Below are 25,860 nucleotides of genomic sequence, written 5' to 3'. Positions count from 1 at the left end.
TGAAACCTCTCACAGAACACAGGCATTAGAACAAACTTGTGACATTCTGGAGAATACCTATCATCAGGTAATAGATACTGAAGGTGAGAATAAGCAGATACCTCAAGTAGATGAGGAGGATAATTGTATGGAGATGGAGTTGCCACATGTGTATGTTGTAAATATAATTCCAGCTATTTCAGTTGCTTTGGTAGGACCTGGGGAAGAACTACCCACAAGTGGAGGTCGAATCTCACCCCCACTTACCAGACTGAGAGCTAAACTGAGACAGGAAGAACAGCAGGAAACTGAACAATCTGGAGGGTTAGGAATAGAGGATTCGGAAGGAGTCAGTAGTGAAGCAAGGAAAAAGCAAGTCATAAAATGTTTTGAATGGAAGTTTTGATAAGAAATTAAATATTGCAGGTTTAAGACAAGAAATGAAATGAGCAGCAATGAGTAACTGTTGTGAGAGTGAGATGAAAGAGGGACAAAGAATAAGTAAGCCAGACATGTCACAAACATATCCACAATTGTGCCATTTGTAACAAGAAACTCAGGAAACGATAGAAGGTGCCTTGAAGGCCTGTAAGAGGGCAATCTTAAATATCAGTAGCTCTCAGGAAAGATGAAAGTCTTTGCCAATCTGAAATTCCAGCAAATATTTTTGATCTCTCTAAATCAATTAAGTCAGAAGGAATGATGAAAAGAACAAGTGGCATAATTCATTTTGAATCTGATATGCCCACTGTACCCCAAGCCACTTTAGAGCCAAAAGCAGAATCTCCACAGAAACCCATGCCAATGCCAGACGGTCCTAAGGTACAGACACCTATCCCAGCCAAAAGAAAATGTAAATGGTTACAGCAAAACCCTACATCTAAACTATCTACTGTTAAAGTTGCCCACACTTGGGAGATTCCAATTCCTCTAGAGGAAAAGATACCCAGACTCCACAATAGAACCATGAAGGAGAAGAGAGAATCAATTTCTAATGTGAGACCAGTAAAATCCAGTAATCATCTCTCTCCAATAGTCATGGTGACAAATGTAAAAACCTCAGAAGCCACTGAAAAAATGGTAGGGCCAATGAAAAAAGGAGATCCAGTGGCTGCCCACGTGGCACATTTAGAAACGGTTGTGAAGTTGTTCTGGTTAGATGAAGAGGATTGGGTTAAGATTTTACAGTTACCTGTAGACAGAGTCTTATGGAACATGTTGCCACCAGAATTTCCAGAAGTGGAAAAATCATTCAGGGATACTGTGCGGCTGTTAGAAAGAAATATGCACCCAGGCCAGGCAGAAGTTCCTTTGGCAGCGAACATGAAACAATGGGAAGGCGAGTCACCGTATGAATTTCATTTTTCTGCAGCTTGAATATCTAACAAAATGCCTGAACGAAAACAAACCAGCAGTATATTAATTTGCTTTTTAACAATTCTTTACCAACTATCTGATGATTTTCACTATTTTCTGATTCTTTAGATTTGGTAGCCCTTGGTTGAATTGCTCTTTTGCTGCTCCTGTTGGGGTTAAATTTGAATTTGCCGTGGGATTTATTTGCCTGGGTTCCTTCCATAGAATCCCACCACAGGCTTCTTTTTGAGCTAACAAATCAGCATGATGATTTTCCTGAGCACATGGCCCTGTTTTACTAGGAGCTTGCACCTTCTGAATTATGGGTTGCTGTTCTGGAGCGAGCTGCAGCCATGTCAGTCCCGGGATATGAGAGAGACAAACTGGGTGAGGTAATATCTTTTATATCTTTTATTGGACCACCTTCTGTTGGTGAGCGAGACAAGCATCACGATTTTTCTACCCAATTTACAGACGGTGCAAAATTCATCTTACCGTTTCCATATCTGTTGTCGGTATTATCTTAGCCGAAGTTTAAACTTGGGGAGGTTTTCAGAGGAAACAGAGCTGGAGGGTGGCAGGACGTTTTTCTATCATGGCCTTGTGCAGAACCCTACACTTAGCATATTGCTACACCATTCAGAACAAAGGAAAGTACATATACACATATATGGTCTCCATAGCTGTTTCTCAGGTAGGTCGATTCAAACTATATAATGTATAGCACTAAACAGAAGGGCGAATGAAAATGTAAAGCTCCTGTTTCTGAAGCAGTGTGGAGATCAAAGTTCATTCCATGCAAGGTGAGCACTTCCAATTGGTATTTAGGATTTAAATTGGTGCTTTGTAAGAGTTCTGTGAAAATGTTCCAAGAGCTAGAAGTTTTGTCTTGAAGTGATTCCTTATTATTCCTTTAAAAAGTCACCTCATTTGATGCAGGTAGGCCAGAACTCTGCAGCCATCATCACATTTCAGGCTTCTTTTGGTTCAGAGCAATTTATGAAGATTTTCACTGGGTAGAATGGGAAGTGACACGTGTTACAGATAGAGAAATGAAAATCCTCTGCCAAGCTCAGGGTAACCAAAAACGTGATATCCACACCTTCCAGACTTGACATAAAACATCTGTCTTATTAGGGGATTGAGGTTTCTTGGGAAGTCATAAAAGACATAGTTGGGTTTCAGATGTCAACCATCCAAATGCTTTTGCTGTGAAGACTGGAAGGCCGGCTGTACAGACTTTGAAAGTAGACATGCTGCACAGCCATGGCCACAATGTTGTTTAGTGAGAGTGGGTCAGGCCCATTTGCCGTTTCCTATATGAGAAAGAGATATTTTCTGTTTCCATCACAAAGAAAAAGTGTCCAACCAACTAGAGGGATTCTTTCCAGTGACACAAGACACCACACCTTGGATGCACAAAGGGCTTGAGTAAAGAGCTACTGTACAATACACATGACAAGTGCCTCGTTATTTTTATTATTTGCTAAGTGCCCATCACTGCAGATCAATGGGGACAGCGTCCCCATACAAGGCCCAAACTGACAGCTAAAGAGAAAACTGAAATAGATGAGTGGGGTTAGGGGAATACCCATTTAAAATTTTGTTAAGAAACAAAGAGCTCCTCTTTAGCAGAAGGATCTAAAAAGCCCACAAGTAGCTGAAGAGGTGGAACAGAACAGGTGGAGGTTTTCAGGAGGGTGGGCTCTCCTTCCTTGCCAGTGACTGACAGGTCTGGTTCTGCCTCACGAGCCACAAGATGACCTAGGGAATGGATTACCCGTGGTAATGGATCTAGGGGCCTTGCTGCACGGAAGAAAAGTGGTATGTCTGCTATGCAGGAGCTCAAGCAGGTGTTGGGAGCTATATTTCTTGAATTCAAGACGGTGTTGTCCCTCCCCATTCCCTAACCAGCTGTACTCTTCCACACCTTCTATCCTAATATCTTTGTAAATCCCATTTGTGGTCATTTTCTGAAGATTTAGGCTTTGTCTTCACTGCCCAAAAGGGTGGGTTTTCATTGCAGAATAGCTAACATGCATTAGCTACCCAGCTGTAAAATCCTAGTGGAGACAAGGCACCTGTAATTTCACCGTGAAGTCAAGTAGACAAGGTCAACTGTGGGCAGGGTATAGTGTTGACCTTGCCTACCCACCTCAAAGTAAAAACTACAGTGTCTTGTCTCCACTAGAATTTCACAACAGGATAGCGAATGTGTGCTAGTTATCCCACTAAGCCCCCCTCCCCACTTTTTTTTTTTTTTTTTTTGCAGTGAGGACATAGCCCTAGACCTTGATCCTGCAAATACCTAGGCATGCATAGGATGATTTACCTGCATACAATTACCCCGCGCAACTTTGTAGCATCACTGATAGAGTGGCTGAGATTTACTAGGTGTTTAACCCCTTCCCTCTAAGCATAAAGCACAGAATGACATTTAACACATTTATATTATGTGCTGCAAAGGAACAGACACAAGCTGAAGTGCACGTAATCTCTAAATGCCATGTGCAACACTCGTACATAACGATTCCACTATTTCAAAGGTTTTTACAAATAAAGGGGAAGCATCCACCTTTGATACTCCAATTCTTCTGTTTTGTTTTGTTTTTTTAAACAGCCCACAACAATTTGCTTCTGTGTCTGTCTGTTTATAAACAGCAAAAAAAACAACCAAACAAAAAACCCTCTCTCAAGTAGGGTTCTCCAGTTCCAAGCATTTCCATATTAATTTTGATGAATGCACATATTGTCAAGTAGCAAACACAAATACCTTTCAGAGGAACAGCCGTGTTAGTCTGTATTCGCAAAAAGAAAAGGAGTACTTGTGGCACCTTAGAGACTAACCAATTTATTTGAGCATGAGCTTTCGTGAGCTACAGCTCACGAAAGCTCATGCTCAAATAAATTGGTTAGTCTCTAAGGTGCCACAAGTACTCCTTTTCTTTTTACAAATACCTTTGCATAAAGTTGCCTGTGCTAGCAATTTAAAGACATGACATGACCTACTGCATGCTGTACCTGCAGTGCCAGAATCCACCGAGAAGAAAAGACTTAAGTAGCACATAGTTTTATTTTTAATCACACGCTCTTGAAAAATGTGTGACAATAAGACCTGGGGAAGAGATCATCGAGATTTTCCGCAGTCAGTAACACTTTATCTCATTTTTCTTTTCTCATCACCTCTGTACCAGAGACACTTGAAATAACTGACAACACTGACTTAACACCCACTTTAAACATATTGAAAAAGACCAGTTTTCTGTTGGATCCAGCACTTTTAAATTATGTTGGTTACCATGAGAACTTGATTAAAATGCCACCCACATGCTGGCAGGGGGGGAAAAAAACAACAACAAACAACAAAAATTCACTTTTAACCTTTAAGGAAAAGCAAATGACAGTACACTTGCTGCATTGCAGTATTTTCATAAGCTCCAAAACATTCTGCAGCAACAGGCAGCAGAAATGCCCAGACAGATTTATTTTGCTGAATACCTTCCTCTGGAAAATATTTAGCTGACAGAACAGCTTTCATCCAATACTGTCACACAATATTACATTTATGGGGCATATACACAGACACGCACGTTCCATGGAGGAGCTGGCTTGAAAACAAAAGGGCTATTGCTTATGCTAATGGTGTTTTCAAATCTGGCAGCCAGTCAGGACGGCACACGTTATGTTTTTGGCGATGCAACAGATATGTCATAAGTATGATGCATTCTGGTTTCTATTCTATTTGTTAATTTTTGTGTGTTGGGTTTGGAGTTTTGTTTTAAATTGAAAGTACAATATTGTATTTATTAGTGAACAATTTTTTTAAAAAATTTACACTCTGATGGTCTATGAAAATATGGGAACCCTTTAAATTAGGCAAAATTATAAATTATGCAGCTACGAGACCATTTTTAACACTTCCACAGTCAATCTTCTTGTAGTAAACTGTAGGGCCAGATTTTCCACTGGTATAAATCAATGCAGAGCCAGTGAAGACAATGGAGCTACCCTGATTTACGCCATCTTAGAATCTGGAACTAGGTTACTACTTGTAAACTGCAGTATGGGCCCAATTTTGCCTTCAGCTACACATAGGTATAATTTCCATTGAGTTCTAAAGGCTTTACACCCAGATGTAATTTGAGGGCAAAACTGGGCCCTATCAAGATAATCAAAACTTGATCCAATGCCCACTGAAATCAGTGGGAGTTTTCCTACTGATTTCAATGAGCATTGGATCAGGCCCTTATTAGATTAACGTTAGGTAGGAGAATGTTACAATCTCCCAGGGCCTCAGCGTGTTTAAAAACAAAGTCTTCTTCTCTTTTGTGTTCAAGAAAAAAACCTCAAGTTTATTCTTCTTAGACATGGATTTTCCAGGAGATTAATGACATTAGCAATTATGAGGTACTGTGTTTAAAGAGATTTCCCCTTTGTTATCTCTAGATGGCTAAGATTCTGATTTGTTGGTAATTTGCCTTCTTCTGTTAGGCATCAGCCGGAAGTAATTGACCAAAATTAGCCGAAGGATTCTCAGACAACTGAGTATTTTCATCCTCTGCTGAAAGCCCTGCACCTATTAAACTGATTTCAAGATTGTCACTTTTAAATGGAAGGTTTTGCAAGGTGTTCCTCTCACTTACGCCACTGTATATTTACTATGTTCATCCCTACAATATAAGCACTCTTTAGAAAAGGAAGGATAAATTTATGGTTAAAGCCCTGCAGCAGGACTCAGGAGATCTGGGTTCATCTACCAACCTGCGGTGTCACCTTCAGCAAATCACTGAAAGCTTGTCTGAATGAACATTTAGTTGGCAGCAAGCTGGGGAGTGAATCTACCCCCACTAACCTTCCATGTTCTAACTGTCCATGTAGACCCTGCTGAAACTGTTAATGCACTTTGATCTAGTCGTCTTTGAAACAGGTCTAGATTAAAGTGCATTAATGAACTGTTAATGCACATCAGCAGGGTGTACACGGACAGCAAAGCGCAGGAGGCTTGTGCAGGGTAGATTTACACGCAAGCTTGCTGCCAACTAAACATTCAATAGACAAGCCCCAAGTGTCCTTATGCCTCAGTTCCCCCTCTGAGGAAATGCAGATAATAATGTTTACTTTGTCTGTCTTGCCTCTTTAGATGGTAAGCTCTTTGTGGGAGGCGCTGTCTCTTACTGTGTGTGTTAGGGCTACCAATTCAGCTGAGGCCTCTAGATGCTACTGCAGAGGTGGGCAAACTACGGTCCATAGGCCACATCTGGCCTGAGGGACCCTCCTGCCTGGCTCCTGGCCCAGAAGGCTAGTCAGGGAGCAGGGGGTGGTGGATGAGGCAGGAGTCCCGGTGGGGGGCTGTCAGGGGACAGGGAACAGGGGGGTTGGATGGGACAGGAGTCCCAGGGGAGCCATCAGGGGGCGAGAAGTGTGTGTGGGGTCGGATATGGGGTGGGGGCCGGGCCATACCTGGCTGTTTGGGGAGGCACAGCCTCCCCTAACTGGCCCTCCATACATTTTTGGAAACCTGATGTGGCCCTCAGGCCAAAAAGTTTGCCCGCCCCTGTGCTACTGTAAAACAAATCAGTAAGAATGACTTTTATTTCAGGTTTGAGGGGGGTTCTTGATTGTTTCTTACATCAAGACCCACTGGTTTGCTCCTTTTGCACTGTTTCTATGGGACTTTCCCTTTTGCCACTCCTTCGCCACAATTATACAATAGGTTTTCAAAGCCCACGAATACTGCAATCATGTGTTTAAATGTTTTGCACCATAGTCTCTAGTGATGGGACAAATTCAGACTGGATTTGAATCCAAGTTGTAGACTCAGACATTCAACAGTACAGATGCTTATCTACAAGAGGCACAAATGTACCTGAACATCTTTGAGCTGGAAATCAGGTTGACAGGCTCATTCTGTTGAGATTTTCTCATGAGCTTATCAGTATTGTCATGTTTTGTTCAAGCCAGAAATAGCATTAGAACAGGTTTTCTTGACCCCTTTTGGTACCTTCATTTCTAGTTGAAACGAGATAACCGAATATGCTGAACCTCAAAAAAATCATTTTGATTCAAATGTCGGGCCACTCTTTAGGTTAGGTTTTTATTTATTTGAGCTATGTTGCCCAACTGGTCAATATGCAAAATTTTGGAGCTGTGATAATAATTGGCTTGTTGCTATATTAGACCAAACTAATCCCCGAGGTAACTCAATTTAAGCCAAAGGAAATATACTAAACATGAAGCTTGCCCACTGGTCTCTCTGTTGCCACCTGTTGTCTCTTGCCTTATATTCGACTGTAAGCTTCTTGAAGCAGGGACTGTCTTTCTGTTCTGTGTTTGTACAGCACCTGGCACAGTGGGGTCCTGTTGAATGGCTGAGGTTCCTAGGCACTACAGCAATTCAAAATAATAATAATAAATAGTAACAATAAAACTATTGCAGCAATAAATCATAAGGCATAATAAGAATATGGAAAAGGGTTCATAGTAGCCAGTTTCCTGATTCACTGTGATTAATCTGATGGACTACTTTTCGGTTTTGTTTTCATTAACATCACACAGAACCAAGTAAAGGAAGTCTATTTTTGTGTAAGTAGCTTAACTGAAGTCAAGAAATATTTGTAAAAAACAAACCAATATTTACCCCCAGGAACAGATGGGCGCAATCATTTAAAGAAAAAGGGAGGAATGGGGGGCAAATGAGAGAAGGCTTTGGTTGAGCAGTACGGGTAGCGAAGTACCGCAGGGAGACCAGATAGTACGGTAGTGAATAACATCACACATCAATTTGCCAGGAAGGGAATGAATGGCCCGGGGTTTATACAGGTAGATGATCCAAGACACCATGAAATCTAGCCGAGATCTTCTGCATCACGCCTGGGGATAGGGAAGGGTTGAACATCAACCAGACATCCCTCTAGTTCACAAATCACAAATCCCTCTAGTTCAGTTTCTTGGGGAGGGATGTGATTACTCATTAAGAAGCAAAATTACAGGAAAATAACCTGCCTTAACATCAATGTGGCAGAAGGTGGTGTAGATATCAGCTGAAACAGAATAATGATGTATGTCCCCTCCCCCAGCCTTTATTTTCCTCCTCTGGTTGCTGAAATTGTCTTAACCATAAACTGACCCAACCCACATCTTCCTACATAGGAAAAAGGGACCAACAAAGTGTGGGAGGTATTAACAATGAAGAAAATAACTGGTCTTAAGAGCGACAGCTATAATGACTTTTTGTCATGACTACGAAGGGCTTCCTTTCATCTACTATTCTGGAAAGAACATTATGGTTCAGACATCTGTTCTTCTAATATATTGTATTAAGGGGGGAAGGTTAAGAGAATACTTATAACAACTCTCACTGCTGCTATCCATTTCTTTGGGGTACCTCCTAATATACCAGATTAACCCTATGAAATTCAGATTTAGTCCAGAGCATCGCATTTTCTACAATTACTAGATTTCTTTTTATAGTTTACTGAACGAATATCTTATTATAAAAATAAAATATAAAAGGCCATTTCAAGCTTTTTCAAAAGTGGAATAAAAAAGCCACTTCTTTTCCATGTTTTTTTCTGCTTTGCTTCCAGACTATAATTATTTCCATCTATACCATGATGCTTCCTGGTAAGAACAAAGTAACATGGGAACTGCCATATTCAATTAGAGTATTCCTGTAGTCCAGTATCCACCAATAACAGCTGCTTCAGAGAAAAGGGCAAGAAACCCTGCAGTGGTCAGTTACAGGATAACCTGCCTCCAGGCAAAGATACCTCCCAATTTCCAGCAGTTAGTGGTTGGCTTATGCCCTGAAGCATGTGGCATTGTATCCCTTCCAAAATTAGTGGGTTTTGTTTTTTAATGCATACTATTATCTCAGGATAACCTTGTTTTCTCTATAAGTGTCTAACTTGATTCTTGATGCTGTAAGATCCTCAAAGTACACAGATTTTCTTCTAAAAACAAAGGGCAAAATCCTGGCCCCACTGAAATCAGTGGGAAACTCCCACTGACTACAGCACAGCCAGAATTTCACCCTAAACCACTGTATTTTTTGTGTGTGCGTAAGAGAAGGTTCCCAGTTGTGAAACCCCATTATTAATGCCACAAACTGTTTTCGTATTTCCATGAAGTATTATGTGAATTTCACCAGTGAGGATGCAAAAAGCAAAACAAAAGAAAAAGAAAAAAAACACCCCACAGCTTCAGTAGGCCCTAGCAGATAAGACGAGTACATCAACCAGTCCTGAGCCAACTTCTGCTGCTTCTCTACCTAGTGCCATTAGCAGACTGCCCAGCCGCTGGCCGCCAACTCTGACAAAAGATGTTATTGTTGAAGGCACCACCAGCAATCAAACGACCCTTCCACCCCACCCTCCAGCTGAAAACTCTTGCAAGACCCAGGGCCAAATTCCCCTCTTTATTACAGGAGGTTAAGAGAGTGCTCCCCCCCACCCCCCGGCACTAAAGGACATATTTTTTTCTATCAGCTACTGTGGCACTTACGGAAGAACTTGCAGTCGTGGTACCACCTGTACAATTCTAGCCTAAACAACCTTGCTTCCCAGCTGTAAATAAGTTTGGCGAATACGATGGTGACAGCCTACTATGCAGAGTTATAATCATCGTCATTGTTGTTATTATTTATTAGCGTCAGTGGACTTAGGCACTCCTCCTCCTTTCTGCCTCTCGACAACTATGAGTGATTCCTTCTCAAAGTCTGTCAGATGGGTTATTAGCTGATAAATACAAGTAACACATGCCAGATGGGTACTGCTGCCAGTAACTTGCCCTAGGGTGGTTTAGAGACACTTGGGGTGGGGCAAAATGCATGGAAAAAGTTGGCAGCACAAATTTAATAATAATTTATGTTTTGCTCTGTGCTCTTTTTTCACCTTCCCTCTATGTCATTTTTTCCCCTCCCATCACGCTGTGGCAGAGACATTGAATGCTCATGAGTACAACCTATGGCACAGTGAGATAAGGCTCAAGAAGTCTCTTTCCCTAAAAATCAAGAAAACTTATTATGTATAGATACTATGGGCCAGATCCACAGCTGGCATGAATCAGCATCATTTCACTGAATTTCAAGACAACCAGCTCTAACTACTCAAGATAAAATCCTCTTTGACAGCTGCATCACTCCAGTCAAACAGAAGGGGAACCTCTAGATCTGTAATGAAAGTTATGTTTTATTTCTGTAAAGGGCTGTACATGTACCTGGCAGTTTACAGAACACTTAAAAAAGAGATGTTTCTTGTGCAAAGAGTTTACAATCTAACTCAGACAAAAATACGATACATGAAAACCCTCACTCAAGGATGCAATTGGACACATCTTGGCCTCATGCTGTTCTGGAGCCTGTAACTCAGAATAACTTTTGCTAATACCTTTCTATCAATGTTCCTGTGAATCTAATACTCAGCAAGACAGGAACAAAGATATGCATGTATAAGCAATACACAAATAAAAGTATAATCCTTTCCAAAGACATTAGCAGTGTCAAGCTGACATAGCTTTGGAGAGTGCTATAATTCTTCTTCAGAGTAGCAGCCGTGTTAGTCTGTATTCACAAAAAGAAAAGGAGGACTTGTGGCACCTTAGAGACTAACAAATGTATTTGAGCATAAGCTTTCATAAGCTGTAGCTCACAAAAGCTTATGCGCAAATAAATGTGTTAGTCTCTAAGGTGCCACAAGTCCTCCTTTTCTTTTTGCATAATTCTTCTGGTTATCTTGAAATGGTTTGCAGGCAGTTGGTTACCTGGCCTACATTTAGGTAAGTAAGTTGTCATCATATTTAAAACCCTTCACTCTCCCTATTGAGGAAAGCCTTGATCCTTACTTACAAGAACTTGACTCTGCATAGAGGCTCCATTATGAAAGGTCTGTAACTTAAAGAGACATGTTTCTGCTTTTGCTATGTTTTCTTCCATTTTGCTATCACCCAACACCAGGGTTACTCTTGTACAATATCCAAATGCGTATTATCTTTTCTTTGGGTTTTTAGCTTCTTTTCCACAAACTTTCCCAAGTACCTGCTGGTAGGATGCTGTCTCCATAGTCAGGACTAAAATAACCACTACAGGAACAAAAGACACCTAAGAGACTGCACAATTTCAAGTATAATAATAAAAAAAAAAAAAAGATGTTCAGCAAGATAAAATTGGCCTGATAGTTTCATAAATGAGATTTCTGCTGCTATCAATTGCCATAGCTCCATTATTTCTTCTTTAACATTGGTACAGTGACCTGTGCAAAAAGCGTAAGTGCTGTGGCATTGTTCTTTCCATGTTTTGAAAAGCAATTGTGTACTATTTAAATTGCCTCCTGTTAATGGCATCTTTTTCAATGAGAATGCTATGAAATTCCGGCCATATCTTCTCTACTTTCCTGACTAGCAATCAATTAGTATCTGAAGAGTCATCTTTAGATTTATGTATGAGAACCAATGCATGCTGGGATGGGACACTTTGGAGTTTATTTTATTTTGTGCGGATTATTAGCTACGAAAGAAGGATGTATGAAATAAACCGGCCTGTTCTTTACTTTAATACCAATACTTATAGGCAGATTCTGGCCTTCATTCCAGTCCCTATACATTGCTCCAGTAACAGGATCTGCCAGGGCTAGGAAGAATTGCCAAGGACAGGAGCGGTGTAGGACCAGTGTAAGCAGACGTATGCTGCCCTTACTCCTGGCAGACCCTGGCACAGTCTAAGGGAATTCGGGGCTGTGAGCAGCCCACTGGCAGTCCTGGGGAGACTGCCAGAAATTAGAGCTTATGATGAGAGCAGTTTCAGCTGCAGTTTCTGCAGCAACCCATAATCCAGAGGGTGCATCTCCCCTCCTGCTGGTTTGGGCTTTCTGTGCTGCATTTCTCAGGAGCTGTAGCACAGAATCATCCCCACAGCATATTAATGAAAGAATCCTAGAACCTGGGACACAGAAAATGCTGCTATCAAAACAAAGCTCCAACTCAGTTAGGGCTAGATTGTGCCAGGGAAGCACAGGTGCATCTCGAGAGGTGTGGAGTTGCACTGCCCCAAAGGCAAAAGGAGACAGGGTGCTGCATGGTGCAGAGGTGTTGGGGGCCATTGCCCCATCTGATGTGGCTTATATCCTAGTGGCGGCTCAGAGGGAGGAGTCAGGGAATGAAGAGAGAGATTTTGACTTTTCCTTGTGCGTAAATTTAATAAATCCCTTAATACTTAGATGAGCCAAATTTGTGCCTTGATGCCACCTATGAACTTGAAGGGATGCGAGTGGTTCAGAAAAAATAATATGCAAAGGGGGATTGCTCCTTTTGTTCAGTATATGGCTGAGTTTGTGTATGTTCTTCAATATAGTTCTGCAGTGTTGAATCTGGTGTTGTGTCAAGTAAGCTCCTCTTTCTCTCTCTCTCTCTCATGGCTTTTACGCTATTAAAGTGTTTTCACTCTTTATTGTCAACTACCACACTTGCATTTTTCTAATGCTGGGGCTGTTTGCCATTTTAAATCTTTAATTCTCTTGGTAGTCTGAGAAGTAGGGCATGGATTACTTATAGGGGAGTAAGCGAGCATTATTTCAGTCACAAGTGAGCAGACAAAACTTGCAAGATATAACATACTCCATAATCCTATAGTCCATCAGCTGAAGACCCAATTTACTCTGGATTTGGCAAAGGCAAGACGATAGCCAAAACACAACCCATCAGCTTTCGGCAAAACCAAGCTTGCCTTTGCTGTCTCTGTTCTATAGTCCCCTGAATAATAATTCTTTGTTAATTACTACAACAATATATTAAGTTTAACTTCACAAAGAGATGTCCATTGTTCCGGCTCGGGTCGTCAGCTGGAGTAAATGGACATAACTCCACTACTGTAAATGCATGGAGCGGGGCAGTTACCCCATTCTTGGGAAAGGCTAGGCTGACTGGGGAAGCAGCCACCGCTGGGGCCACGCCCCAGTCAGGCCACAGCTGGCTCTATAAAAGGACTGTGAGCCAGGAGCTGAGTCCGTGTCTCTCTGGCTCTGGAGAGAGAAGGACCAGGTTGCCTGGGAGAGAAGGGTACCAGGGGTAGAGCAGTGCTGGGGAAAGGCAAGAGGAGCTGGGGAGTTCCAGCCTGGCAACTCCCCAGGCTGCAGGCCATGGGCAAGGCCTAAAGCAGGTACTGAGGCTGCAAAGGGGCAGTCCAGGGTGAGACAGAGGCAGCTGGTCCGACCCCCTTGCCAGCCACGAGTGGTTTACAGACTGCAGCACAGGTGCCAACTTTTTTCTGGGCCAGTGGGTGCTCCCGCCAGCCCCACCCCTGCTCCAAAGTCCCCGCCCTAACTCCACCTCTATTGGACCCCTCCCCAAATCCCCGCCCCAGCCCCGCCTCCTCCCCCAAGCACACTGCATTCTCCCCCCTCCCTCCCAGGCTTGCCGCGCGAAACAGCTGTTTCGCGGCACAAGGGCTGGGAGGGAGGGGGGAGAAGCAGAATGCGGCAGCATGCTCCGGGGCGGAGGCAGAGCGGAGGCAAGCTGGGCCGGGGGGGGGGGGTGGAGCGGGGAGCTGCTGGTGGGTGCAGAGCACCCACCAATTTTTCCCCGTGGGTGCTCCAGCCCCGGAGCACCCACGGAGTTGGCGCCTATGGACTGCAGTCTGCCCCAGTGAGAGGGGGATAGATGACGACTGGAAGTAGCCACTGAGCCAAGGTGGAGGTAGAGGGGTGGGGGTTCCCCTGGGAGGGGAGAGCCAGAGTGTGGGTTACTGCTGGGGGCAGAACCCTAAGGTAAAGGGGCACCGGAATCCAGGAGGGACATGGGGTGCCTGAGGCATGCGAGCCGCTGGCAGAAGGAGGTGCTCCATATGCTGGAGAGCTAATTCCCAGGATGACCAGCAGGAGGCGCTGCACTGGTGAGTCATCACTTTGCTACAATGCCACTATGACTATTTTTACTAGCTGAAGATCAGGCTCTCTGTTTTTACTGTGACTTTTTAAAGAATTTACAATACACAGGTTTCTAACCTTTCTGAGCAAAGACAAGTCACATTAGGAATAGGAAAGTACCAACTAGCGCAGCCTTGCTTTGGATCATTCTATGTTCCTGCTTTTCCCAACATGCCCAAGTGCCCTTCTTCAGGCATCTCTCAAATTCCTCTATATTCTGGATCCTGTTTCTCCACTGCCAGGAATCTTGTGCCATCATTTACACCTGTGCGAAGCAAGGGCAATGGCGGTGCAAAATGCTACCAAAACGGAATGGTAGCACTTTGCATCTGCTCGGCACAGGTGCACGTGGCTGTTCATTCAGTCCAAGCTCCCTCCCACTTCCTAACATTTAATATTTGGTCCCTTGGATTTTGATCCCATTTGCGAGTGTGAACAAGGCCTCTCTCTGCTCGTAAAATGAATGAACTGACAGCCATGGAGGATGGCAGCACTAGAAATCTAATGTCTCTAGTTATCCACCAAACACGTGCAGCATAAGATGTATACTCATAATCCTAAAAACTGGCCTCCTCAAAGTTTCTTCTTTTCCAAGGAGGAGAATAAGTACAACTCATTTAATTAGCCGCGTTATTTTAAACTCTTGAGATCAGGTAACATCACAGTTCTCCTTGCTCTGCCTTCTCCAATTCATCAAAATCCTTTCTGCGGTATGGTTGGTCTCTACTGCTGGACAGGGCACTCCAGATAGGGTCAAACAAGCATCATAGGCAGTAACTGTACCCCTTCTTTTGTATTGTATCCCTCTGTTAATAAAGGTGTCTCATGTGTTCTTCCTGCAGATCTGTAAACTAGGTTGCTGCCAGGCTGATGGAGGGAAGATAAGTGTTCAGACTCCACTGGGTGTGACACTTCCCACCAGCAAGATATAAAAGGCCTTTCAAGTAAAATAAAATGGAGGGGACAGAGAGGCAGGAATGAACCAATGTAAAACAAAATATGCAAGAAGCCATGAGTTGTTTTCTGCTGCCTCCTTTCCCAAACTTTCCCTTCCTGTGAAACCATGAGAAGAAACATGAAGGGAGTTAGTCACACTGCCTATGCACTAAATGTACTAATGGAAGACACTCAGGCTGAGACCTACGGTGATGAGCACAACATATTGAACAGAACAGAACAGGACTGTGGGACTCCCAGTTAACAAGTGATAAGGTCTTACCTGTTTAAGCAGAGGGGAGAGTTTCAAGGCTGCTGTGTCCCTGTGGTTAAAGAACCAGGAAAGCTCTCTGGCTCCTGTGAAGAAATATAAACCAATATATTCCATTTATTCTCAGATGACATCACAGGGTGATTGATACTATATAAACTAAATAATGTCGCTGGCCAGGCCATTTCCCCATTACTATTTTCCAAAGACTGGTAATTTAAGATACAATAACCCAGATCCTCTGCTCCTCTGAATGCAGCAGGTGGGGGTAGCACCTACAAGGAGCTGTTTGTAGACTGGCCCTGGTAGAGGCGCCTAGGAGCTGTTCTAAATGAAGCCAGTTGGTAATGTCCCCAAAAAGACATCTGTCAGATGGGGACAGCTGGAACACAGCATGCTCCAGCCATGTCCCTACGCTGGGGAGCCTATGAACTGTCTATCCTGTCTGAGGATTTTCCCATCTTGGGGGAATCTTGAGCCGTGGAGATACAGCCATTTATGAGGCTCATTCTCCCAACTATCCCTTTACTCTCCTCCACTCACAAAATCCTCACGTTGCACTAACTAGCCTGTTGGCTGAGAAGGGCCGGATAGAGTTCCCATTGGGGTCCAGCCAGGCTGCTGCTTAGTTAGACCTCTTGAGAGAATGATCTGAGATACATCCTCACCCCTACAGGAGGCTGAGCATTGCACTGCTTCCTCAGCAGAGTACAGAAGGAAACAATCAGGCTGAGGTCTCAGATTCAGATAACTCCTATCGGTCTGGGTTTTCCTACGAGAAGACCACCAGGGACTGGTCGCAGACCTGTTGTACTTTAACTTTAGTATGTCACTCATTACATTGGCCAAGTACACTGTTAAACCTGAAGTGTAAAACATCTGAATGGGTTTGCTACTCCTGAAGGTCCTGTTGATGTAGGGGATGCTTGCTGTGATTCCTGTTATTTTTTAATATTCGAATTGAGGATGAAAACATCACCCACCCCATCCTTAACCACTGCCACCAGCACTCCCATTCATTTCAGGTTCTACATCCATAGCTGCTATTGTTGTTTTTTAATTCCTCCATGGACTTGACTTAGCCATCCTCTGGGACTCTTTTTCTCTCCCTCACATAGATCCCTTTGCCCATCTATCCCCTGCTTCTTCTGTGTCTCTTGCTACTATCTCACCACTATTGGGTTACCGCCTTCTCTTCTGCAGCTCCTGGCATTGGGGGCAGCTTTCCTCTATTTTATGCCTTTTGACATTCTGGGCCATACCTCAGTGGGTGCCCAACACTTTCCATTATAAGATCCTGTTTTCAGTTGCTTATAACTTTATCAAACTAACAATTCAGGCTAAAATCTTCCATGCCCGTTGTCTACCTTGTAGCATGTGATCACGTCATTAAAGACTATATTGTAATATAAAAGGGGCTGAAATAAAGTTACACAGGCAGCTTTAATTTGGGTGTGCGACGGGGTCTGCTTACCCCGCACTAGCCCAGACAGGGTTATGCCCATATTATTGACAGCGGAAGTCCCGCCTCCCAATGCTCTAGCAATATAAAGGGAGGAAGCCCAGCTCATCCTGGGCTGGAGGCCGCAGGGGAAGGACCTGTCTGGGAAGCTCCGGTGGAGGGCCAGCCACAGCCCCTGACTGCACCGGGAATCAGAACCTCCCCAGGCCCGCCTGCACCCCAGCGACGGGAGGAGCCACAGGAGGTGACTGGCCCAACGGACCACAGAGAATCCAAAGGCTCATGGGAGACCCCAATGCAGATACTGGTAGGAAGTGACCCAGGGAGGGTGACAGAGTGGTACCTCCCACCTGGGAAACTTCAGCGTGTTTCGGTAGGACTCCCCTGCTGAGTCAGTGGCGGGTTGAAACGCCACTGTTAGGACCCTGGGTCGGGGCCCAGTGGAATTGGGTGGGCCCGGGCCCCCCTATTGGGGCCTCCACACCCCCTAGTGGGCACCCCACCTGCATTGACTCTTGCCGCTAGGCCACTCTGCCCTGCACTTAAGGGCTGCGCCATAGACTCTGGCCGCTAGGCCACACTGCCCTGCATCTAAGGGCTGCTCCATAGACTCTGGCCACTAGGCCACGCTGCCCTGACCCTTGGGGTGTAGATCGTCATAAGGTGTTTCCTAACTTTTCAGTGCTTGACTACATCTTCAATGTACTTTTAATATAGACTTGTGTGTGTTGTTGTTTCATATTCTTGGCACAGGTCTTTGTCAATTACAGTTTTACACCAACTGGTCTCATTGATTTTTAGCTTTGTTCTCCAGCAGTTGACAGGTTTTGTTTCTTAAATATTATACCTTGAAGAGGATGGTTTCATAAAACTTTGGCAGCAAGTTAATATCAGGTGACTTCTCTGTTCGACTCGGTAGAATCCACCATTCACATCTGGGCAGTAATTACTTACAGTGGAATTAGCGGAATTAGTGGAAACAAGGCTCCAGCCTGCATTGATTTTACCCATCCACTGGATGCAGAGGAATTTTATAATAAACTAATTAAATTTGCTCTGGCTCGGCAGAACAATCAATGCTGTGGAGAAGATGAGCATATTCAGCACTTACAGCCCTGCTAGGCCTTCTGATGCATAGCTGATGCAAAATAATGCTAAAAGGTCTGATCTGTGGGAGGGGGAATATATATCTATATGAATAGCTATAAAGAGTAGACTGAGATTTTAGAGAAGAATATAAACTAAAGCAGGAACAGATCTATAACCTGTAAATTGATTCACGGGATGACATTAATAAGAAAATTAGTATGGCAGGTGAACAGGCTGTTGTTTTAAACAACTAGCACTTTCAAGCTGTCCCCTAAGACCAGAGCTGGACATATGCTCTTAAATGCCCTAAACTGTATGAAATCCTTATTATTTCTTGCCACTGGCAAATATTTACTGCACTGATAAACTGTCTGCATCAGAACAGTGGAAATCCTGGACTGCAAAAATATGCCAGGCTATAATTTACACCCCCTTCCCCCTCCCGCTTACAACCACCCCATCCTCTTGTTTTTGAGCACAATGGGGCAGATCCTCAGCTGGTGTACATGGTCACAGCTCCACAATAAAGCTATGACGATGTACACCAGCTGATGATCCACCCCAAGGAGTTCATGACCTGCTGTCACTATGACCTTGAAAATGAAAACTTCCTTTATCAAGATTTGCTCACTTACCACAATGAAATAAACCTTGCTGAAGTTTTGCTTGGAAATAATGCAGTAACTTTCATAGAATATCAGGGGTGGAAGGGACCTCAGGAGGTCATCTAGTCCAACCCCCTGCTCAAAGTAGGACCAATCCCCAATTTTTGCCCCTGATCCCTAAATGGCCCCCTCAAGGATTGAACTCACAACCCTGGGTTTAGTAGGCCAATGCTCAAACCACTGAGCTATCCATCTCCCCCCCCCCCCATGGTACTTTCTCTCAGTACACTGAGCAGATTGTCTGTTGACACAGATTATTTTTGTGTGCCTGTAAAGCATAATGCTAAATGAGGAGTGTCGCGTAGTAGCTAGAAAAAGAAACCTGTATTCTGTTCCTGGCTCTGCTGTGTGGCCTTGGGCAAGTCATTTCAGCTCAGTGCCTCAGTTTCCCCATCTGTAAAATGGGAATAATGATCCTTCCTTTCTAACGCAGTGTAGTTGTAGCCTATCAGTCCTCATCCTCAAAGGAAATCTGCACACTTTCAAAAGATGAGCCTAGGAACTGAAATTCATCACTATGCTAGACACTAAAAATCGTGGACTGAACAGACACTGGATTTATGGCTTATTACAACAATCTTTAACCACTAATCCCCTTTTTGTCCTATGACTGCAGATGGGTTAATGGGCTACTCTACCTTGAAAGGTCCCTTTACAATATGTGTTAACTGCTTACGCTAAACAATCTGTTCCACCTTGCATGTAGCTGTGGCATTCAGAGTATCTTCCTCAGACCTGAAGAAGAGCTCTGTGTGGGTTGAAAGCTTGACTCTCTCACCAGCAGAAGCTGGTCCAATAAAAGATACAACCTCACCCATCTTGTCTCTCTAATTTCTTTTCTATGGCACTCTGACATCCGCAGTAGGGCTGTTATTTTTTTTCACAGTAGCAGAGACCTTAGACCCAGGTGAAAAACTCCATTTTCAAACAGAATGTAAGAACCTTCCTATACCTGCAGGGCACCACTTAGGATACACTGTTATTTTTAATGTCAAGTGCACCAAAATGAAGGTCAAACACATCTGAATGTCAGCTGGTGCTGAGGAGAGCTTCAGCAAAAGCTTGAGATCTGGAGTCCAGATAACGATGGTATAAATCGAGGCTCAAATGAAATCGAGAGAGTTACACAGATTTACACCAGCTGAGGAGCTGGCCCTGAATTTTGGAAAGGTTTGCCGTGGGACCTTTGGTTCTACTTCTGAACCAAAGATCAGTGCCAAGCGCCCTCCAGTCTGAGAAAGAGTGAGATCTACAAGGAAACTATTGACACCCATTTGCTGCACTTCTCCTTGCTACCAACATTTCTGCCATTGAGAGCTGGATTAACAACACTGTTGGAAAAAGAAAAGGAGGACTTGTGGCACCTTAGAGACTAACCAATTTATTTGAGCATGAGCTTTCGTGAGCTACAGCTCACTTCACTGTTGGAAAATACTCACTCTCCAGCCAATTTATTCAAGCACTAATGCTCCGAAAACAAGCAGCGCAACGTTTGTCAATATAAATCTATTTATTCTAAAAGCTATTAAATTACTTCTGTGTTACGAATGACTGGATTACTCGAACACTTCTTCATTCCCAGCGGTGAAGCAGCACCACTTGTCCAAGGACAGGAAAAGGATACAGTCTAAAAAGCCCCTTTGCCCTAAAGCGATCCATGGCAAATTCTTCATCGGGCAAGAAACTTGAGAAAAGTTTGCTGGGGTGAAAAGACATCTCTGGACCACTACTATTCATCTGAACACCTAGTGACTGAGACTCCGCAATGGAGACTGGGGCAGTTTGGTTGCAATCGTGTGGAAGAGTCAAAGCTCTCTCAGCACCCAAGAATCCCTCAGCTGCAGCTGGAAATATGCTGCAGACTGTGTTTAATCATTTATCGAACGCCAGGCTAGTACCATCAGGGACACTGGCACCAGGGGGGACGGTTTTTTCACCCTCTTGGCAGGAAATACCTTCGCTACATTAGTGGGAACCCATGAGAAAGTAGCAAAGAAATGAAATGGAGAAGGAAGAGGATGGCAAAGGGTAAAATGAGTATATCCGTTTTTTCCCCCACAGCTTGCTTAAACAGCCTTGCTAGGACCCTGAGGGGACTGGAGTTTCAGGAAACACTCACCGTGTTACAGAGACACAGACAACTGCTGTAGTAGATGAAACTTTAGGGTGTCCGCTTTCTACAAATGGTATATCCGTTTTTATAATGAGGAGCAAAGGAAATTGTAAAGATGATAATTAGTACCCAGGTGCTTGCAACCTTTTTGCAGCGTATACCAGGGTAGATGGGTCATTAACATTCCATTTTCCCCCCTTTGTAGCCAGCATAGGTCTGGGGCTGTTTTCCAAATGTTGTCAAGAGAAATTTTAATACATTGCTTGAAAGATACACCACCTGCTATTTTATTTCTATAATTTATAATGAACGCCTATAAATTCCTATGGTAGCTTAAAGAAAAGGAGGACTTGTGGCACCTTAGAGACTAACCAATTTATTTGAGCATAAGCTTTCGTGAGCTACAGCTCACTTCATCAGATGCAAGTCCTCCTTTTCTTTTTGCGAATACAGACTAACACGGCTGCTACTCTGAAACCTATGGTAGCTTAAGAGACAAGTAAAATGCATTGCTGACTTTTTTTTTTTCCCCCCTCGGTTCATCAGCAAACCAGGAAAAGTTTAAGTCACTTTAAGTCCTTGGTCAGAGGCACAGTAAAAACATTCTCCCTAGCAGTCCGAATATATGTTTGGTCTCTCAGAGAAAAGTATCATAAGATTTTCACTGCCACTTGAGCGCCACTGCTGATACATGAGTGGATTGCAATTTTTGCCATTCACTCTTAAGAGCCTTAGGCTTCTTGAGACGGCCACGAAATTGGTAGCATCTATTTGGGGTAGAGGAAAACGAGTCAAGGAAGGATTTAAAAAAAAAAAAAAGGACTAAGGTAAACTTTCATATTCCCCGACCCAGGACACACAGGCTGTACTGTGCCAACATCCATGGAAACCTCACAGGAAAACATATCTCCACAGGGTGAAAGAGGAAATTCCTTGGAAACTCCTTCTCAGAGAGAGAGAGAGTGAGGTAAAATGAGTCCCTTAATAAGAGGGAGACCTACAATAGTGCTGTAGATTAGATCTTAAAGTGAGCTGACCTCTTCCTGGTTTGCTGATGACCAGAGGAAAAAAGAGTCAGAAATTCATTTCACTAGACTCTTAAGCTACCATAGGAATTTATTGGTATTCACCATACAATAAATTATAGAAATAAAATAGCAGGTGGCATATTTTTTCAAGTAATATATTAAGATTCCTCTTGACAGAATCAGGAAGAAGCAATTATTTGAGACTAGGTTATCAAGAGAAATCTGGGTAATTATTACCATCAGAATGCCACCTACTTATCTCAGAGTCACACACTGGAAAGACTTTGCTTCCACTTCTGGAGCCAGAAATCCCCACCTTAGTGCTGTGGGCATTCCTCATGTCGGGCCCCTCACTTATTTTTGCGTTACCACTCAGCACCAAATACTCCCAAAATTCCAGTACCAAGGTGTAAATGAGAAGTGAGTGCATACATGTTCCATTTGTATAATTAAAAATGAGGAAAGAATCCTAATTCTGGGAGAATAACTGTGCTAGAGAAAAAAGAAAAGGAGGACTTATGGCACCTTAGAGACTAACAAATTTATTTGAGCATAAGCTTTCTAAGGTGCCACAAGTACTCCTTTTCTTTTTGCGAATACAGACTAACACGGTTACTACTCTGAAACCTGTGCTAGAGAAGTTATAAATACCATATTTAATCTTTCCTTGGGTTGAGAACCCTTTCTGAAATACAATAATCCTCGGTGAGGCTGTGACTGCTAAAGCAAAATTCATGCTGACATGAGGAAGTTCTTAAACAGCGCTTGTCTGGCGCATAAAGCTGTGATGCACCAGGGCTCTCGCTGTCTGAGCCGCGAGTGACATCATCAGCAAAGAAAATACGCCAATGTCTCCCGCTTTCATCAACTTGCAGCAGCCTTTAGGATAGTGGTCAGCCTAGGAGTTTTGAAATGAACAGAACAGTTTCCTGGTGCTCAGATACCAACAGGCAACACTGGAGGGTTGTGCTGCTCCTGGGCATCAAAGAGGCTGAAGAGGGGTGGCTGAGGGAGAAAAGTGCAGTGATCAAAGAGGAAGGCGCACCAGGCCTCGAGCGCCAGGAGGGTGCCTGGTTCATCTTCTGGCCCTGTGCCTCACACCCGTCCCTGCTGTGGCAAGGACCGTCACTTGAGAAGTGCACTCTTTAGCCACTTGTGATGCTGCAGCGTGACACGCAGAAACTGAACTACTTTGGTGCGGACATCATTTGTCTTTCAGGACGGACGGCTGCCATCTCAGATAGCATTGTAATTACTGCGGGAGGTCCAGAGATGGAACAGGTTAGATCAGACTACATTTTTGGACACCAATAGGAGGTGCTGTGCTGGGAAAGAGAACCGATCTGATTAGGAAGAAATGAACAGGGACTTCTGGGCAGAGCCATTCCAAGCCTTACCTCCCATATAGCTGGAAATCACCCTCCTTTCTCTTTTGACAAGTCTCAGGGTATATCTACACAGCAGGATCCCGCCTCAGTGAGTCTCAGAACCCAGGTCTACAATCCAGGGTTACCATCCTCCTTAGGCTTCAGAGCCTGAGTTCCAGCCTGAGCCCAATGACAGCCTACAAAGCTCTTTTTAGCACTGTAGCATGAGCCCTGCAAGCTCCTGTCATAAATATAAAGGGAAGGGTAAACCCCTTTGAAATCCCTCCTGGCCAGGGGAAAGCTCCTCTCACCTGTAAAGGGTTAAGAAGCTAAAGGTAACCTCGCTGGCACCTGACCAAAATGACCAATGAGGAGACAAGATACTTTAAAAAGCTGGGAGCAGGGAGAGGAACAAAGGGTCTGGGTCTGTCTGTGTGCTGCTCTTGCCAGAGACAGAACAGGAATGGAGTCTTAGAACTTTTAGTAAGTAATCTAGCTAGGTATGTGTTAGATTATGATTTCTTTAAATGGCTGAGAAAAGAATTGTGCTGAATAGAATAACTATTTCTGTCTGTGTATCTTTTTTGTAACTTAAGGTTTTGCCTAGAGGGGTTCTCTATGTTTTTGAATCTAATTACCCTGTAAGATATCTACCATCCTGATTTTACAGGGGGGATTTCTTTATTTCTATTTACTGCTATTTTTATTAAAAGTCTTCTTGTAAAACACTGAATGCTTTTTCATTGTTCTCAGATCCAAGGGTTTGGGTCTGTGGTCACCTATGCAAATTGGTGAGGCTTTTTATCCAACATTTCCCGGGAAAGGGGGGGTGCAAGTGTTGGGAGGATTGTTCATTGTTCTTCAGATCCAAGGGTCTGGGTCTGTAGTCACCTAGGCAAATTGGTGAGGCTTTTACCAAACCTTGTCCAGGAAGTGGGGTGCAAGGTTTTGGGAAGTATTTTGGGGGGAAAGACGCGTCCAAACAGCTCTTCCCCAGTAACCAGTATTAGTTTGGTGGTGGTAGCGGCCATTCCAAGGATAACGGGTGTAATATTTTTGTACCTTGGGGAAGTTTTGACCTAAGCTGGTAAAGATAAGCTTAGGAGGTTTTTCATGCAGGTCCCCACATCTGTACCCTAGAGTTCAGAGTGGGGGAGGAACCTTGACATGGTGGCACAGTGGTGGGATTAACCTGAAATCATTTGAGATCCAGTTGAGATTTTTTGAACTAGAAATACAGATTTTAAAAAGGAAATTTTTTTTTCTTTGGAAAGAAAGTCCAGAAAGCAGCTTTGAAACTGAAAGCAGCTTGGTTTCTCTCTGCTTTGTGGCCAAGCAGAGACAAAAGGGGATTATTTTGTGAATTGCAGGTTTTCTTTGCCTGGAGGCAGGGTACTTAACTCCTGCAGGGAAATTCAGTCTTCCAACCCATTGTTTTTTTTCTTTTCTTCCTAAAAGTAAATAGGGGGTGTGTGTTCTACCCATTTGCTTTTTCTTTGGGCTGGGTAAGCAGGTTTCCAAGTAGTTGGAGGTTTTTTGCTTTAATTTGGGCCCAGAGCAGAGACAAGGGAATTGTCTTTTTCTGTAGGCTGACAATCACTATCAGAGAATAGGTATTCTATTGCAGCACAGCAAAATTTTACAGCCAAGTTTAGTTTGTTTATTTCTAAACCTCGGGTGTAAAGTTAGTTAAAAACAGAGAGGTTAGAATGACCAAATCCTCAGCTTGGCTACAGCTCGAATTAGCCAAATTTCAGGCTGAGGAAAGACAAAGGGAACATGAAAGACAGATAGAACTCATGCAGCTGAAGAAGGAACAAGAAAGGGAGGCAGCGAGAGAAGCAGAACAACACCAAGCAGCTGCTCACAGGAGAGCTATGGAAGCGAGGGACAAAGAACTGGAGGAGAAGGAAAAAGAGAGGAAGTATGTGGAGGAGATGGAGAAGATAAAGGCTCAGCAGAATATCCCAACCAACCCTAGTAATCCTTCTCCAAGTACCACTTCCCATCCCAGAAAGTTCCCCACCTACAAGGCAGGCGATGATACTGAGGCCTTCCTAGAAAACTTCGAAAGGGCCTGCCTTGGGTACAACATCTCTACTGACCAATACATGGTAGAGCTGAGGCCGCAGCTCAGTGGACCCTTAGCTGAGGTGGCAGCTGAAATGCCTAAAGAACACATGAACAAGTATGAACTGTTTAAATCCAAGGCGAGAGTCAGAATGGGGATAACACCCGAGCAGTCTCGTCGGAGGTTCAGAGCCCTAAGGTGGAAACCAGACATGTCATTTACCCGACATGCCTACCACATTGTAAAACATTGGGATGCCTGGATATCAGGAGCAAGTGTTGAATCTCCAGTAAATTTGCCCTTCCTAATGCAAATGGAACAATTCTTAGAGGGTGTTCCTGAGGAAATAGAAAGATACATCCTAGATGGGAAACCCAAAACTGTAATTGAGGCAGGAGAGATTGGAGCCAGATGGGTGGAGGTGGCAGAGAAGAAGAAAACTGGTCGCAGTTGGAGCGGAGACCAGAAGGGACCACCCCAGACCACACCTTATTACCGGGGGCCGCCCAAAGCCCCACCTACCTCCCAAAGAACCCTCCAGACCCCTTATCGTCCCACCACCCCGTTCTCCAGCAACCCTCCTCGCCCCAGTGACCCGTCAGCTGGACG

At 43.8% G+C, this 25,860-nt stretch overlaps 1 protein-coding gene across 31 annotated transcripts in view; it reads right to left on the bottom strand.

The window, feature by feature from the left end:
• Positions 1-25,860, bottom strand: part of MAP2 (microtubule associated protein 2) — a 346,697-nt gene that overhangs the window by 127,197 nt on the left and 193,640 nt on the right. For 27 of the 31 annotated variants that reach the window (XM_048868503.2, XM_048868498.2, XM_048868513.2 and 24 more), the window contains one exon: positions 15,469-15,542. The exons of the other annotated variants lie outside the window; for them this stretch is intronic. The gene's annotated coding sequence lies outside the window, so the exon portion shown is untranslated. The remainder of the gene's footprint in view (positions 1-15,468; positions 15,543-25,860) is intronic. 31 annotated transcript variants of the gene reach the window in all.

This window comes from Caretta caretta, chromosome 11, assembly GCF_965140235.1.
Source record: "Caretta caretta isolate rCarCar2 chromosome 11, rCarCar1.hap1, whole genome shotgun sequence".
Taxonomy (NCBI): domain Eukaryota; kingdom Metazoa; phylum Chordata; order Testudines; family Cheloniidae; genus Caretta; species Caretta caretta.
The sequence above is the reverse complement of the archived record's forward strand: the minus strand, read 5'-3'. Positions and strand labels throughout refer to the sequence as shown.